Raw genomic sequence first — 18,598 nt, 5'->3', positions numbered from 1 at the left:
AGGACACGCCGGTCAGCGCGCGCACCCGCAGCTCCGGCGTCCGCATCGGCGTCAACGCCTCTCCACCCACCGGCCGCTTCGTCCTTGTCGAGCCCAAGCCGGAGCCCGGCCTCCCCACGGAGTATGAGGAGATAGCCCGGCGCGGCTTCTCCGACGAGGACGCCATGCGGTGGGCGTGGGACGACTACCTCCGTGACGAGATGGTCCGGCAGCGCCGGGCCATGGAGGAGCTCGCCGCCCGCAAGCGTGGGCGCCAGGACGAGCACGACGTCGTGGTCCTCGACAGCGACGACGATGACGACGACGACGCCCCCGGACCATCCAACCCGCCGCGCCAACCGGGGGAGGGATGCAGCAGGGACGGCGGAGGTGGAGGCGGGGGCGGCGGCGACGACGACGACGACGACGGCGGTGACTATACGCGGTTCTACAGCCTCCTCGGCATGTAGAACCGCGTGGGCGGGCGGCGAGGCGGGCGGCGAGGGTAGCCCGCGGTAGTTTTTTTTTCTTTTTTTGTAAAATATGTTTAAGTTTGAACGAACTCGCCGATGTTTGCGTTAAATTTGAGTCGTTTTTGCGCCTTATTTGACTTTTTTGACTAACCGTGGGTGCCGCGACTGAGGGGCATCACGCCCCCAGTGCGCGGTTTAGCGCCGGTGCGCCCCCAGGGGGCGATTTTTTGCCCCTCCTGGGGGGCCAACAGCTGGAGATGCCCTCAGCGCTCTGTTTCGGCTCTTCCACCATTTTACTAAAGGAAACCAGCATCTCCTGTGGTCGTCATTCTATCATGGTCGTCGTTGCTTGAGATGAGATCAAAGTGTGGCATACATGATGTGGTAGAATGAGAATAGCTATGGTGGCACGGAGTAGGAGCGAGAGACATAGTTGTTCTTGGAAGTGAAGTGAATGTTGCAATTCCTGTTTTTCTATCTGTATTTTCCGACTCCTCCCATTTCTATGACTACCATTTTAAATCCATGTTGTGTGGAGGCATAGCAAATAATAAAATGAGCAAGTCATTCATCTTCGGAGCAGGGAGGTCTCACTTCTTATAAAAAGATTTGGGTGGTAGACAACGACATAAAGTCACTGATCCATTGGTAGGTCAATGGCTAAAAGATCCTCACTTTATGAGTTTGGTCCTAGTTAGGTTTGAGGCTATAGGAGTGTTTTAAACGGACAATAAATTTGTGGATCTTTTCATTTTTAAAATGAAGGATTTTATTGGTCCCTTGATCTTTACATCAAGATGCTGCAACTACCCAACGCACAGTTTAGAATTACAAAGTTCACAAAAACCAAAGCCCCAATGGCTAATCTCTTATATTTTCGTAGAGATAAAAACGAGCTAAGTAGACCAACGACTCCAAGACGCCAAGTGAGTTGTGTCTTCCGAAAGACTGGAGATGCATGAGGCCATGTGATCATTGATGAACTGCTCCGGTACAAGCACTGCTGCTGAGTGTGATGTTAAATCTTCCAGTCCTCGACGACGTCAACTATTTCAGGTAGTCGATCGGTAACTCCACGAGCTTGCCAGGATTATCCCATGCATATCGATTACTGAAATTTGAGAAATTGTGCGATACGACGAGGTAGCCGAACTTCTGAAATTAAGTGTCGCCGATTACATGCAACGAAAGAACGTACACAAGCTCCCAATTATTTCACATGCGCAAATTAGCTAATACATATTACTCCTCCTCCGCAAATATAAAACGCGTGGGTTTCGAAAAACTATTTTGAACATGATTTGGATAACAGTATGGGGATGATGTTAAATTAATATGCTGGAATTGTATCAAAAATACTTTTTAAATAATATTGTATTGTATAATCAGCACATTTGGACTAATCGTTGGCCGAGTTAAATCTTGTAAAGTATGCGGCCTTTGTATTTCTTGCAATGAAGAAAGTTGTACTTGCATAATAATAATACTAGATATTTATAAAGTTATATTTGCACATTCCTTATCCTTAAACTTGACCTTCTATTGTACTCGTGAGAAGAATTCCACAAAAATAAAATCTTCCTTTGACTTCTTTTCCAAAAAGACATTTTTTTGGTCAAAATAGGGTGAATAGAGACCTATAAAGCAAATAAAATTTGTCTTTTTTGCTCTGAAGTCAACGTTGGTTTTTTGTTCGTGAAAATTTATATACTAGTGCAGAAGTAAGTCAAATTTATTATGAAAATAGTTCTTATCTATTTTGATTTTTGTTTAATTAGTAATTTTGCCCCCACATAGGGTGTATCTACTACCAGGAACCAAAGTGTATTTCCCCACATTTCCTGTCCCATAACGAGTAGTATGTGCCCTTGTGCTAGTTGTCCATGATCTTGAGGGTTTTATATTTCAAACTAATGAAAGCAACACACCATATGGGATATATTTTGATCGTTGGGGTTTAACACAAAATTTGATGGATTGTACACTTTCCAAGATTTTTACTATAATTACCATTCAGTCATAACACTCAAGCTGCTAAATTTCTATGACATGTATTATTATGCCTGCAACTTCGTATGAATCTGAACCATAAGCTCAAATTGAGAAGTAACGTATGTCGGATGAACAAAAGGGTGCTTATACCACATTCTACCACGGGCCAAACTTAGTAGGAATCCCTATTTTTTCTATCTTTTGTTGTTCAAAGAGATATTTTTTTTGTTCAAAGAGGTAGTTTGCCAATACATATTTTCTTAAGTTTAGTTTGTGCAGAGACAATCACCAGCCTTTATATATCCCGGTTCCCAGAATATTACTCACCATGTTTCGCAAACCAAAATTCCGAACAACTGAAAGACCAATCCCTAGAATATCACTATCAGCATGTGGCTGTCATCGATAAGGTCAGGTTAGCTCTGGTTGAGGAGCAGAGATAGCGGTGCCTCGACTGCTCGTCCTGGCGTCAGTAGTGTTCGTTCGGTGGTCGGATTAATCTACGAAGAATAGGGTTAAAATGGGAAGTACACATCGTAGTGCTGTTACAAGTGTAAAAAAACACCATGCTCATGTGTACACCACAGAAGAGAGGGGTACGTAGCATCCCTACCCTGCCCATGGGGAGGATCCGTTCCCAACCAAAACAGATACTACTGCTCCGCAATGGTTGCGCCGTACGTGGCCTAACCTATCGTGCGTGACCCATGGCAATGATGCATGGTGTAGGTTCGCCACATGGTCTGCCCTTGGCTCGTTGGCACGGCGATCCGGCCAACAGGGAGGGAGGTCAGGACGGGCCGGGGTTATTGATTGGCTGCCGGTTTCGTTGCGTGGGTCCCGGGTATCGTTATCCCGGAAACATGGGCGACACGAGTACAGTGGAGACGTCAATGCGGGCGTGAGGTTGACATGACCCGTGAATGGAACAAGCATAAAAGCATCCTTCTCTTCTCTTCTCTGCCTGCTGGCCGTCCGTCCGTGTACACTCTACTTCTCATCACGTCGCTGTCGTTTTATTTATTTATTTATTTAACTCACCCTGAGCAGAGCTACCACAAGGCTGGAGAGGTCCGGTTTTGTGGTTTTTGGAAAGTGCAATTTTTCCAAGTTCAAAAGACACACGCCTAGCTCGACGACCTCGAGGAGGTACTACTGAGCTGCATCTGGCTGACGCAAAGGCAAAGCTAGGGAGATCTTCTTGGAGCAAGAAGCCATCCAACCTTTTTCACGTCCCTTGCCGAGTGAATCTGAGCTGAAAGATTGGATCGCAAGGTTGAAAAACCGCAACGGGACGCAACGCGAACGTGTAGTACCACCACCATCACTCGCATTTCCCGCACCCGTACGTGCACCGTTTCGCCCTCTGGTCACGTCTTTTCGACCGCGACATACGGCTGTTCCCGTTGCCAAACGGGTATGGAGGGAGCGGAAAAGCCTCTGCCTCTCTCTCCCTCTAGCTAGCGATCACCAAGGGAAAAAAGCATCGTCGTCGCCGTCGTCGTTGCAAAGCTGTTCATCACTACTTATGATCTGCATCAATGCATATGCATTCCCAGTGTCACACCGGCCGAAAGCGCTTTTTTTTTAAAGGGAAACAGCAAAACTCTGCTGCGTATTTTTATTAATTTTTGTAAACACAATACAAAGGCGAAAGCGCTTATCGAGATGGACGCACAAAGAGATCTACTAGTAGCTAGGATTCGTATATTGGCGGTCTTGCTAGCTAGGTCTTGCAAGCATATGACATTGCAAACATCGATCAGGATCATAAGTCCTCCCGTTTTCTAGGTGAAATCGTGTTAGTAGCGTTTTACACGCAGCTGCTGTCAGATTACGTGTGGAAAACAGTAATCATTTCGGCTTATGATGATTTCGGCAGTTAAGTAAGCTAGCGGTGCAAGCAAAGCTGATGCATATATGCCAACCTTTTCCTTGGTAAGTTGGGGAGAAGGGAGAGGGTACGTGCACAGGGAGGGAGGAAGAAGGAAGGAATAAAGCATATGCTAGCTAGCTAGCGCTTGGGATCATGGCATGTGCAAAGCCCATGCGCGCCCCCTACAGTAGCTGCACTACCACAAGCACTCGGCCCTTTTCAACAAATGGGTTTGTTTGGAAGCATCGAGCATACGGAAGATTCCGATTGCGCTTCTCAGAATTTGTTCCCCCGTTGGACGTGATGCATTATGCATCAACCCCTCTTGCATTTAAGAATTTTTTTTCCGACATAGTACAATATATTGTCAACCCACTATACCCGGCCTATGCAAAAGTACATGAAAGACCTAGTCCGGACATTGAGGATGCGCACCTCCAAATAATACAAAAGGTATCAAATCTTGATACATCAATCCCAGTCACACATTTCATATCTTGATTCGGAACACCGTTGAGAAAACAAAAGTACCAAATTCTACCGCGATAGTGTTATTTGTGCACTTTGAGTCCAGTTTGAATTAACTACCTCTTAATTATGACATGTTCCTTTTTTATCTAATGTTGTGTGTCCGACTTTTATGTTAGCAATTTTTCGTATGGTAAATGTACTTCTGTATATATGTATGGAATTATTCCTATCTTTATACAGTATTTGTCTAGTTATAACCCGGTTGCACCACTAGAACATGTTCATCAGATCTTGTATCTTCTCCAGGCAGAATGCATGTGTGAATATCTAGCGTGTATGATCGTACCGATGCTACTATCTTTATCTTCAAAAGTGTACTTGATTCATATGCAACTAATACTCATTTCTTAGGCATTTCATAACTACGTTTTGCCTCTCAGCATATTGAGTAAAATAACATGTCTCAAGTTGTTACGATACCAACAAGTGATCATGGTACGCACTCACTAATGGTACATCCACGGAAAGGCTTTTTACAGGTTGAATTTATGGGATGAGGTGGTTGGCTCGCGATAAAAAAAACGGAGGCACACCGTGAGAATAGGGGGGGGGGGGAGTGTGGAAGAGGACGCATACGTCTATAATGCTTTGCCACCCATTGAGGAATGAGCCCATGGCTCAGGGATTTGGCTTTAGCCGCATAAGTAGTAACTGGAGTCCGTGTTTAATTATACAAGAAAAGAAGATCGCAAAAAATTATTGCTTTTGCCCCATGCGTAGCCCCGCTGTGGCTCTGCTCACCCCATCATCATCAAAAAGACATCACCCACCGCTCCTTCTTCGTCGTGCATCGTCAGTTGTAGCTCAGATCATCATCGTGAGAGATTCCTCACACCGATACATTCACAACACGCACGTCATGCAAACAACTAACTATTGTTGTGCGCTTGGCCCTTCCTTCTAATCTCTCGACATTTTGAGTAAAATAACATGTCTCAACTAGATACGATACCAACAAGTGATTATAGTACACACTCGAGTAATGCTACATCCACGGAAGGGCCTTTACGGGTTGGGAACGAGCAAGCCATCCATCTTGACCCTTCCTTCCAATCCCTCGACATTTTGAGTACAATAACACATCTCAAGTAGTTATGATACCAACAAGTGATTATGGTACGCAATCGAGTAATTATGCATCCGCAGGAAGGATTTTACGGGTGGGATGGGATGAGGTGGTTGGCTCGCGGTAAAAAACCGGAGGCACACAATGAAAATAAGGGGCGGGGTAGTGTAGAAGAGGACGCATATGTCTATAATGCTTTGCCATCCATCGAGGGATGGGCCCGGGGCTAAGGGATTTGGCTTTAGCCACATTGGTAGTAATTGGAGTCCGTGTTTAATATGTTTTTTGAATACAAGAAGATAACAAAAGAAATATTGTGTTTGCCCCATGCGCAGCCCCGTTGTGGCTCTGCTCACCATATCATCATCAAGCAGACGATGCCCCTCTGCTCCTTCTTCATTGTGCATCGTCAGTTGTAGCTCAGATCATCATCGTGAGAGATTCCTCGCGACACATCACAACACGCATGTCATGCAAACAACTAACCATTGTTGTGCTCCTGACCCTTCCTTCTAATTTGTCAACATTTTGAGTAAAATAACATGTCTCAAATAGATACGGTACCAACAAGTGATTATGGCACACACTCGAGTAATGCTACATCCGCAGAAAGGCCTCTACGGGTTGGGAATGAGCAAGCCATCCATCCTGACCCTTCCTTCCAATCCCTCAACATTTTGAGTAGAATAACACATCTCAAGTAGTTATGATACCAACACGTGATCATGGCACACACTCGAGTAATGCTACATCCACGGAAAGGCTTTTACGGGTTGGATTTATGGGATGAGGTGGTTGGTTCGCGATTAAAAATCGGAGGCACACCATCAAAAAGAGGGGGGGTGAAGAAAATATGCCCTAGAGGCAATAATAAAGTTGTTATTTATATTTCCTTATATCATGATAAATGTTTATTATTCATGCTAGAATTGTATTAACCGGAAACTTAGTACATGTGTGAATACGTAGACAATACATAGTGTCCCTAGTATGCCTCTACTTGACTAACTCGTTAATCAAAGATGGTTATGTTTCCTAACCATAGACATGTGTTGTCATTTGATAAACGAGATCACATCATTAGGAGAATGATGTGATGGACAAGACCCATCTGTTATCTTAGCATTATGATTGTTACTGTTTCATTGCTACTGCTTTCTTCATGACTTATACATGTTCCTCTGACTATGAGATTATGCAACTCTCGAATACCGGAGGAACACCTTGTGTGCTATCAAACGTCACAATGTAACTGGGTGATTATAAAGATGCTCTACAGGTGTCTCTGAAGGTGTTTGTTGGGTTGGCATAGATCAAGATTAGGATTTGTCACTCCATGTGTTGGAGAGGTATCTCTGGGCCCTCTCGGTAATGCTCATCACTATAAGCCTTGCAAGCAATGTGACTAATGAGTTAGTTGCCGGATGAAGCATTACAGAATGAGTAAAGAGACTTGCCGGTAACGAGATTGAACTAGGTATGATGATACTGCGATCGAATCTCGGGCAAGTAACAATGTCGATAATAAAGGGAACAACGTATGTTGTTGTCGGTTTGACCGATAAAGATCGTCATAGAATATGTAGGAACCATTATGAGCATCCAGGTTCCGCTATTGGTTATTGATCGGAGATGTGTCTCGATCATGTCTACATAGTTCTCGAACCCGTAGGGTCTGCACGCTTAACGTTCATGACAATTTGTATTATGAGTTATGTGATTTGATGACTGAAGTTTGTTCAGTGTCCTGGATGAGATCACAGACATGACGAGGAGTCTCGAAATGGTCAAGACATAAAGATTGATACATTGGAAGGCTATGTTCGGACACCTGAAAGGTATCGAAAGAGTTCGGACATTTTTCGGAGTACCGGGAGGTTACCGGAACCCCCCGGGGGAAGTAGTGGGCCTTAATGGGCTTTAGTGGAAAGGAGAGGAGGGACGCAGGGTGGCCGCCCCCCCCCCACCCCATGGCAGGTCCAAATTGGACTAGGGAGGGGGCGCCCCCCCTCTCCAACTAGGATTGGGAATCCTAGTTGGACTCTTCCTATAGGCGCGCCCCTCCTGGCCGCCGGCCTTCTCCGTTCCTCCTTTATATACGGGGGCAAGGGGGCACCCCAAAGCACAACAGACAATCTCTTAGCCGTGTGCGGTGCCCTCGTCCACAGTTTAACACCTCGGTCATATCGTCGTAGTGCTTAGGCGAAGCCCTGCGCCAGTAACATCATCATCACCGTCGCCACACTGTCATGCTGATAGTGTTGGGGAATGTTGCATAAAATAAAAAAATTCTACGTTCACCAAGATCAATCTATGAGTTCCTCTAGCAACGAGAGAGAGGAGTGCATCTACATACCCTTGTAGATCGCGAGCGGAAGCGTTCAAGAGAACGGGGTTGAGGGAGTCGTACTCGTCGTGATCCAAATCACCGGAGATCCTAGCGCCGAACGGGCGGCACCTCCGCGTTCAACACACGTACAGTCAGCGTGACATCTCCTCCTTCTTGATCCAGCAAGGGGAAAGGAGAGATTGATGAAGATCCAGCAGCACGACGGCGTGGTGGTGGATGCAGCAGGATTCCGGCAGGGCTTCGCCAAGCGACTACGGGAGGAGGAGGTGTAGCAAGGGGGTAGGGAGGCGCCAGATGTCAGGGTGCGCCTGCCCTCCCACCCCCCTTCTTTATATAGGGACCCCAGGGGGGGCGCCGGCCCTGGAGATGGGATCTCCCAAGGGGGGCGGCGGCCAGGGGGGTGGAGTGCCCCCAAGGCAAGTGGAGGCGCCCCCTCCCCTAGGGTTCCCAACCCTAGGTGCAGAGGGGGGCCCGGGGGGGGGGGCACCAGCCCACCAGGGGCTGGATCCCCTACCACTTCAGCCCATGGGGCCCTCCGGGATGGGTGGCCCCACCCGGTGAACCCCCAGGACCCTTTCGGTGGTCCCGTTACAATACCAGTGAACCCCGAAACTTTCCCGATGGCCGAAACTCGACTTCCCATATATAATTCTTTACCTCCGGCCCATTCCGGAACTCCTCGTGATGTCCGGGATCTCATCTGAGACTCCGAACAACTTTCGGTTTGCTGCATACTAATATCTTTACAACCCTAGCGTCACCGAACCTTAAGTGTGTAGACCCTACGGGTTCGGGAGACATGCAGACATGACCGAGACGGCTCTCCGGTCAATAACCAACATCGGGATCTGGATACCCATGTTGGCTCCCACATGCTCCTCGATGATCTCATCGGATGAACCACGATGTCGAGGATTTAAGCAACCCCGTATACAATTCCCTTTGTCAATCGGTACGTTACTTGCCCGAGATTCGATCGTCGGTATCCCAATACCTCGTTCAATCTCGTTACCGGCAAGTCACTTTACTCGTACCATAATGCATGATCCCGTGACTAGACACTTGGTCACTTTGAGCTCATTATGATGATGCATTACCGAGTGGGCCCAGAGATACCTCTCCGTCATACGGAGTGACAAATCCCAGTCTCGATCCGTGTCAACCCAACAGACACTTTCGGAGATACCTGTAGTGCACCTTTATAGTCACCCAGTTACGTTGTGACGTTTGGTACACCCAAAGCACTCCTACGGTATCCGGGAGTTAGACGATCTCATGGTCTAAGGAAAAGATATTTGACATTGAAAAAGCTCTAGCAAACGAACTACATGATCTTGTGCTATGCTTAGGATTGGGTCTTGTCCATCACATCATTCTCCTAATGATGTGATCCTGTTATGAATGACATCCAATGTCCATAGTCAGGAAACCATGACTATTTGTTGATCAACGAGCTAGTCAACTAGAGGCTCACTAGGGACATGTTGTGATCCAAGTATTCACACGTGTATTACGATTTCCGGATAATACAATTATAGCATGAATAAAAGACAATTATCATGAACAAGGAAATATAATAATAATCCTTTTATTATTGCCTCTAGGGCATATTTCCAACGGTCTCCCACTTGCACTAGAGTCAATAATCTAGTTACATTGTGATGAATCGAACACCCATAGAGTTCTGGTGTTGATCATGTTTTGCTCGCGGAAGAGGTTTAGTCAACGGATCTGCGACATTCAGATCCGTATGTACTTTGCAAATATCTATGTCTCCATCTTGAACATTTTCACGGATGGATTTGAAATGACGCTTGATGTGCCTGGTCTTCTTGTGAAACCTGGGCTCCTTGGCAAGGGCAATAGCTCCAGTGTTGTCACAGAAGAGAGTGATTGGCCCCGACGCATTGGGTATGACTCCTAGGTCGGTGATGAACTCCTTCATCCATATTTCTTCATGCGCTGCCTCCGAGGCTGCCATGTACTCCGCTTCACATGTAGATCCCGCCACGACGCTGCTTGCAACTGCACCAGCTTACTGCTCCACGATTCAACATATACACGTATCCGGTTTGTGACTTAGAGTCATCCAGATCTGTGTCGAAACTAGCGTTGACGTAACCCTTTACGACGAGCTCTTCGTCACCTCCATAAACGAGAAACATGTCCTTTGTCCTTTTTAGGTACTTCAGGATATTCTTGACCGCTGTCCAGTGTTCCTTGCCGGGATTACTTTGGTACCTTCCTACCAAACTTACGGCAAGGTTTACATCAGGTCTGGTACACAGCATGTCATACATAATAGATCCTATGGCTGAGGCATAGGGGATGACACTCATCTCTTCTTTATCTTTTGCCGTGGTCGGGCATTGAGCCGAGCTCAATCTCACACCTTGCAATACAGGCAAGAACCCTTTCTTGGACTGATCCATTTTGAACTTCTTCAAAATCTTATCAAGGTATGTGCTTTGTGAAAGACCTATAAGGCGTCTTGATCTATCCCTATAGATCTTGATGCCTAATATGTAAGCAGCTTCTCCAAGGTCCTTCATTGAAAAACACTTATTCAAGTAGGCCTTAATGCTGTCCAAAAGTTTTATATCATTTCCCATCAAAAGTATGTCATCTACATATAATATGAGAAATGCTACAGAGCTCCCACTCACTTTCTTGTAAACGCAAGCTTCTCCATAAGTCTGCATAAACCCAAACGCTTTGATCATCTCATCAAAGCGAATGTTCCAACTCCGAGATGCTTGCACCAGCCCATAAATGGATTGCTGGAGCTTGCATACTTTGTTAGCATTCTTAGGATCGACAAAACCTTCCGGCTGCATCATATACAGCTCTTCCTTAAGATAGCCGTTAAGGAATGCCGTTTTGACGTCCATCTGCCATATCTCATAATCATAGTATGCGGCAATTGCTAACATGATTCAGACGGACTTCAGCTTCGCTACGGGAGAGAAACTCTCATCATAGTCAACCCCTTGAACATGCCGATAACCCTTAGCGACAAGTCGAGCTTTATAGATGGTGACATTACCATCCGCGTCCGTCTTCTTCTTAAAGATCCATTTGTTTTCTATCGCTCGCCGATCATCGGGCAAGTCTGTCAAAGTCCATACTTTGTTTTCATACATGGATTCTATCTCGGATTGCATGGCTTCAAGCCATTTGTTGGAATCTGGGCCCACCATCGCTTCTTCATAGTTTGAAGGTTCACCGTTGTCTAACAACATGATTTCCAGGACAGGGTTGCCATACCACTCTGGTGTGGAACGTGTCCTTGTGGACCTACGAAGTTCAGTACCAACTTGATCTGAAGTACCTTGATCATTATCATTAATTTCCTCTCCAGTTGGTGTAGACACCACAGGAACATTTTTTTGAGCTGCACTACTTTCCGGTTCAAGAGGTAGTACTTCATCGAGTTCTACTTTCCTCCCACTTACTCCTTTCGAGAGAAACTCTTTTTCCAGAAAGGATCCGTTCTTGGCAACAAAGATCTTGCCTTCGGATCTAAGGTAGAAGGTATACCAATGGTTTCCTTAGGGTATCCTATGAAGACGCATTTTTCCGACTTGGGTTCGAGCTTTTCAGGTTGAAGTTTCTTGACATAAGCATCGCATCCCCAAACTTTTAGAAACGACAGCTTAGGTTTCTTCCCAAACCATAATTCATACGGTGTCGTCTCAACGGATTTAGACGGTGCCCTATTTAAAGTGAATGTAGCTGTCTCTAGAGCGTATCCCCAAAATGATAGTGGTAAGTCGGTAAGAGACATCATAGATCGCACCATATCCAATAGAGTGCGATTATGACGTTCGGACACACCGTTACGCTGAGGTGTTCCAGGCGGCGTAAGTTGTGAAACAATTCCATATTTTCTTAAGTGTGTACCAAATTCGTGACTTAAATATTCTCCTCCACGATCTGATCGTAAGAATTTTATCTTTCAGTCATGTTGATTCTCTACTTCATTCTGAAATTCCTTAAACTTTTCAAAGGTCTCAGACTTTTGTTTCATCAAGTAGACATACCCATATCTACTTAAGTCATCAGTGAGAGTGAGAACATAACGATATCCTCCGCGAGCATCGATGCTCATTGGACCACACACATCAGTATGTATGATTTCCAATAAGTTGGTTGCTCGCTCCATTGTTCCGGAGAACGGAGTCTTGGTCATGTTGTCCATGAGGCATGGTTCGCATGTGTCAAATGATTCATAATTGAGATACTCTAAAAGTCCATCAACATGGAGCTTCTTCATGCGCTTGACACCAATGTGACCAAGGCGGCAGTGCCACAAGTATGTGGGACTATCGTTATCAACTTTACATCTTTTGGTATTCACACTATGAATATGTGTAACATTACGTTCGAGATTCATTAAGAATAAACCATTGATCATCGGGGCATGACTATAAAACATATCTCTCATATAAATAGAACAACCATTATTCTCGGATTTAAATGAGTAGCCATCTCGCATTAAACGAGATCCAGATACAATGTTCATGCTCAAACTTGGCACTAAATAACAATTATTGAGGTTCAAAACTAATCCCATAGGTAAATATAGAGGTAACATGCTGACGGTGATCACATCGACCTTACAACCATTCCCGACGCGCATCATCACCTCGTCCTTCGCCAGTCTCCGCTTATTCCGCAGCTCCTTCTGTGAGATACAAATATGACCAACGGCACCGGTATCAAATACCTAGGAGTTACTACGAGTGCTGGTAAGGTACACATCAATTACATGTATATCACATATACCTTTAGTGTTGCCGGCCTTCTTGTCCGCTAAGTATTTGGGGCAGTTCCGCTTCCAGTGACCCTTCCCTTTGCAATAAAAGCACTCAGTCTTAGGCTTGGGTTCATTCTTTGACTTCTTCCCGGCAACTGGCTTACCGGGCGCGGCAACATCTTTGCCGTCCTTCTTGAAGTTCTTCTTACCATTGCCCTTCTTGAACTTGGTGGTTTTATTGACCATCAACACTTGATGTTCTTTCTTGATTTCTACCTCTGCTGACTTTAGCATTGAAAATACTTCAGGAATAGTTTTCACCATCCCCTGCATATTGTAGTTCATCACAAAACTCTTGTAGCTCGGTGGGAGCGACTGAAGGATTCTGTCAATGACCGCCTCGTCGGGAGGTTAATGTCCAGCTGGGACAGGCGGTTGTGCAACCCAGAGATTTTGAGTATGTGCTCACTGACAGAACTATTTTCCTCCATCTTACAACTATAGAACTTGTCGGAGACTTCATATCTCTCGACCCGGGCATGATCTTGGAAAACCATTTTTAGCTCCTCGAACATCTCATATGCTCCATGTTGCTCAAAATGCTTTTGGAGCCCCAGTTCTAAGCTATAAAGCATGCCGCACTGAACGAGGGAGTAATCATCAGCATGTGACTGCCAAGCGTTCATAACGTCTTGGTTTTGTGGGATGGGTGCTTCACCTAGTGGTCCTTCTAGGACATATGCTTTCTTGGCAGCTATGAGGATGATCCCCAGGTTCCGAACCTAGTCCGTATAGTTGCTGCCATCATCTTTCAGCTTGGATTTCTCTAGGAACGCATTGAAGTTCATGTTGACATGAGCGTTGGCCATTTAATCTACAAAACATATTTTGCAAAGATTTTAGATTAAGTTCATGATAATTAAGTTCATCTAATCAAATTATTTAATGAACTCCCACTCAGATTTGACATCCCTCCAGTCATCTAAGTGTTACATGATCCGAGTCGACTAGGCCGTGTCCGATCATCACGTGAGACGGACTAGTCATCATCGGTGAACATCTCCATGTTGATCGTATCTTCCATAGGACTCATGTTCGACCTTTCGGTCTCTGTGTTCCGAGGCCATGTCTGTACATGCTAGGCTCGTCAAGTTAACCTAAGTGTTTTGCATGTGTAAAACTGTCTTACACCCGTTGTATGTGAACGTAAGAATCTATCACTCCCGATCATCACGTGGTGCTTCGAAACGATGAACTTTAGCAACGACACACAGTTAGGGGGAACACTTTCTTGAAATTGTAATGAGGGATCATCTTATTTACTACCGTCGTTCTAAGTAAACAAGATGCATAAACATAATAAACATCACATGCAATTATATAGTAGTGACATGATATGGCCAATATCATATAGCTCCTTTGATCTCCATATTTGGGGCTCCATGATCATCTTCGTCACCGGCATGACACCATGATCTCCATCATCATGATCTCCATCATCGTGTCTCCATGAAGTTGCTCGCCAACTATTACTTCTACTACTATGGCTAACGGTTTAGCAATAAAGTAAAGTAATTACATGGCGTTAAATCATTGACACGCAGGTCATACAATAATTAAGACAACTCCTATGGCTCCTGCCGGTTGTCATACTCATCGACATGCAAGTCGTGATTCCTATTTCAAGAACATGATCTCATACATCACAATATATCATTCATCATTCATCACAACTTTTGGCCATATCACATCACAAAGCAATTGCTGCAAAAACAAGTTAGATGTCCTCTAATTGTTGTTGCATCTTTTACGTGGCTGCAATAGGGTTCTAGCAAGAACGTTTTCTTACCTACCAATAACCACAACATGATTTGTCAACTTCTATTTACCCTTCATAAGGACCCTTTTCATCGAATCCGCTCCAACTAAAGTGGGAGAGACAGACACCCGCTAGCCACCTTATGCAACTAGTGCATGTCAGTCGGTGGAACCTGTCTCACGTAAGCGTACGTGTAAGGTCGGTCCGGGCCGCTTCATCCCACAATACCGCTGAAGCAAAATAGGACTAGTAGTGGCAAGAAAATTGACAACATCTAAGCCAACAACATATTTGTGTTCTACTCGTGCAGTAGAGAACTACACATAGACCTAGCTCATGATGCCACTGTTGGGGAACGTTGCATAAAATAAAAAAAATTCTATGTTCACCAAGATCAATCTATGAGTTCATCTAGCAACGAGAGAGAGGAGTGCATCTACATACCCTTGTAGATCGCGAGCGGAAGCGTTCAAGAGAACGGGGTTGAGGGAGTCGTACTCGTCGTGATCCAAATCACCGGAGATCCTAGCGCCGAACGGACGGCACCTCCGCGTTCAACACATGTACGGTCAGCGTGACGTCTCCTCCTTCTTGATCCAGCAAGGGGAAAGGAGAGATTGATGAAGATCCAGCAGCACGACGGCGTGGTGGTGGATGCAGCAGGATTCCGGCAGGGCTTCGCCAAGCGACTACGGGAGGAGAAGGTGTAGCAAGGGGGTAGGGAGGCGCCAGATGTCCGGGTGCGGCTGCCGTCCCACCCCCCTTCTTTATATAGGGACCCCAGGGGGCGGCCCTAGAGATGGGATCTCCCAAGGGGGGCGGCGGCCAGGGGGGTGGAGTGCCCCCCACAAGGCAAGTGGAGGCGCCCCCTCCCCTAGGGTTCCCAACCCTAGGCGCAAAGGGGGGCCCAGGGGGGCGCACTAGCCCACCAGAGGCTGGCTCCCCTCCCACTTCAGCCCATGGGGCCCTCCGGGATGGATGGCCCCACCCGGTGGACCCCCGGGACCCTTCCGGTGGTCCCGGTACAATACCGGTGAACCCCGAAACTTTCCTGATGGCCGAAACTCGACTTCCCATATATAATTCTTTACCTCCGGACCATTCCGGAACTCCTCATGACGTCTGGGATCTCATCCGGGACTCCGAACAACTTTCGGTTTGCTGTATACTAATATCTTTACAACCCTAGCGTCACCGAACCTTAAGTGTGTAGACCCTACGGGTTTGGGAGACATGCATACATGACCGAGACGGCTCTCCGGTCAATAACCAATAGCGGGATCTGGATACCCATGTTGGCTCCCACATGCTCCTCGATGATCTCATGGGATGAACCACGATGTCAAGGATATAAGCATCCCCGTATACAATTCATTTGTCAATCGGTACGTTACTTGCCCGAGATTCGATCGTCGGTATCCCAATACCTCGTTCAATCTCGTTACCGGCAAGTCACTTTACTCGTACCGTAATGCATGATCCCGTGACCAGACACTTGGTCACTTTGAGCTCATTATGATGATGCATTACCGAGTGGGCCCAGAGATACCTCTCCGTCATACAGAGTGACAAATCCCAGTCTCGATCTGTGTCAACCCAACAGACACTTTTGGAGATACCTGTAGTGCACCTTTATAGTCACCCAGTTACGTTGTGACGTTTGGTACACCCAAAGCACTCCTACGGTATCCGGGAGTTAGACGATCTCATGGTCTAAGGAAAAGATACTTGACATTGGAAAAGCTCTAGCAAACTAACTACACGATCTTGTGCTATGCTTAGGATTGGGTCTTGTCCATCACATCATTCTCCTAATGATGTGATTCCGTTATCAATGACATCCAATGTCCATAGTCAGGAAACCATGACTATCTGTTGATCAACGAGCTAGTCAACTAGAGGCTCACTAGGGACATGTTGTGGTCCAAGTATTCACACGTGTATTACGATTTTCGGATAATACAATTATAGCATGAATAAAAGACAATTATCATGAACAAGGAAATATAATAATAATCCTTTTATTATTGCCTCTAGGGCATATTTTCAACAGATAGAACTCTCCCTCGTCCTCAACTGGATCAAGAGCACTAGGGACGTCATCGTGTTGAACGTGTGCTGAACACGGAGGTGCCGTACATTCGGTACTTGGATCGGTTGGATCATGAAGACGGTCGACTACATCAACCGCATTACTAAACGCTTCCGCTTTTGTTCTATGAGGGTGCGTGGACACACTCTCCCGTCTCATTGCTATGTATCTCCTAGATAGATCTTGCGTGATCATAGGATTTTTTTTGAATTACTACGTTCCCCAACAGGGGGTAGTGTGCAAGAGGATGCATATGTCCATAGTGCCTTGCCACCCATCGATGGATGATCCCGGGGCTCAAGGATTTGGCTTTAGCCCCATAAGTAGTAACTGGAATTTGTGTTTAAATTTTTTAAATACAAGAAGACCACAAAAAATTATTGCTTTTGCCCCATGCACAACCCCGTTGTGGTTCTGCTAACCCCATCATCGTCAAACAAGCGTTGCCCCTCCGCTCCTTCTTCGTCGTGCATCGTCAGTTGTAGCTCAGATCATCATTGTCAGAGATTCCTCACCGACACATCACAACACACACGTCATGCAAACAACTAAACGTTGTTGTGAGACGGTCCTTTCCTTCAAATTTCTCATTATTTTGAGTAAAATAACACGTTTCAAGTAGATACGATACCAACAAGTGATAATGCTACGCACTTGAGTGATGCTACATCCATGGAAAGGCATTTACGAGTTGGGAATGGGCAAGCCATCCATGCTGACCTTTCCTTCCCATCCCTCGACCAGTTGAGAAGAATAACACACCTCATGTAGTTGAGTATAGTATGCACTTGAGTAATGCTACATCCACATAAAGGCTTTTACGGGTTGGATTTATGGGATGAGGTGTTTGGCTCACGATAAAAATCCGATGGCACACCGTGAAAAGGTGGGAGGGGAGAGGGTAGTGTGGAAGAGGGCAGATATGTTCGTAATGCTATTCGTAAGCCCCCCTCCCCCTTAGGTTTGGCATTTTCACACGTATCCAGTCTCGTCCTCCCTTCTTTACACCCATCGAGGGATGGGCTCGGGGCCCTGGGATCCATAGGTAGTAACCAGAGTCCATGTCTTAGCTAGTTTTTATAAATACAAGAAGATCACACGCAAAAAAAGTGCAACCCTGGTGTGGCTCTGCTCATCGCATCATCGTCAAGTGGGTATTGCTCCTCAGCTCCTTCGTGGTCATGCCTCGTCAATTATAGCTCAAATCATCATCGTAAGAGATTCCTCACCGACGCGTCACAACACATACGTCAGGCAAAAAACTAACGATTGTTGTGTTCATGGATTCTGATATGGGTGTGACTAAAGAGCTGAATTTGCTGGTCAAAAAAATGGAGTAAGTGAGAATGTATTTTTTTGCCCGAGGTGCGCTTGCACCCTTAGTTTAGAAGTCAAAAAATATATTTGAAAGCTAAAAAGTTCTCAAGAAATTACGTTGCTCACATAGAGTAGTATACTATAGACGTGCAATTTTGCATGAAAAAATATTATACCAGTTCATGTTTTTTTTTTGAATTCTATACCAGTTCATGTTACTCATAGTAAGAAGACAAAGAAAATAGTGGCTGGAACAACACCTTTTGTGCACTGAATATATTATCTGGTCACGTGGCACAAAAATCCATATTTGCACCTTACTTGTACTGATACATCTATTTTTA

This window comes from Triticum dicoccoides, chromosome 5B, assembly GCF_002162155.2.
Source record: "Triticum dicoccoides isolate Atlit2015 ecotype Zavitan chromosome 5B, WEW_v2.0, whole genome shotgun sequence".
NCBI lineage: Eukaryota > Viridiplantae > Streptophyta > Magnoliopsida > Poales > Poaceae > Triticum > Triticum dicoccoides.
Note: the sequence above shows the minus strand (reverse complement) of the source record.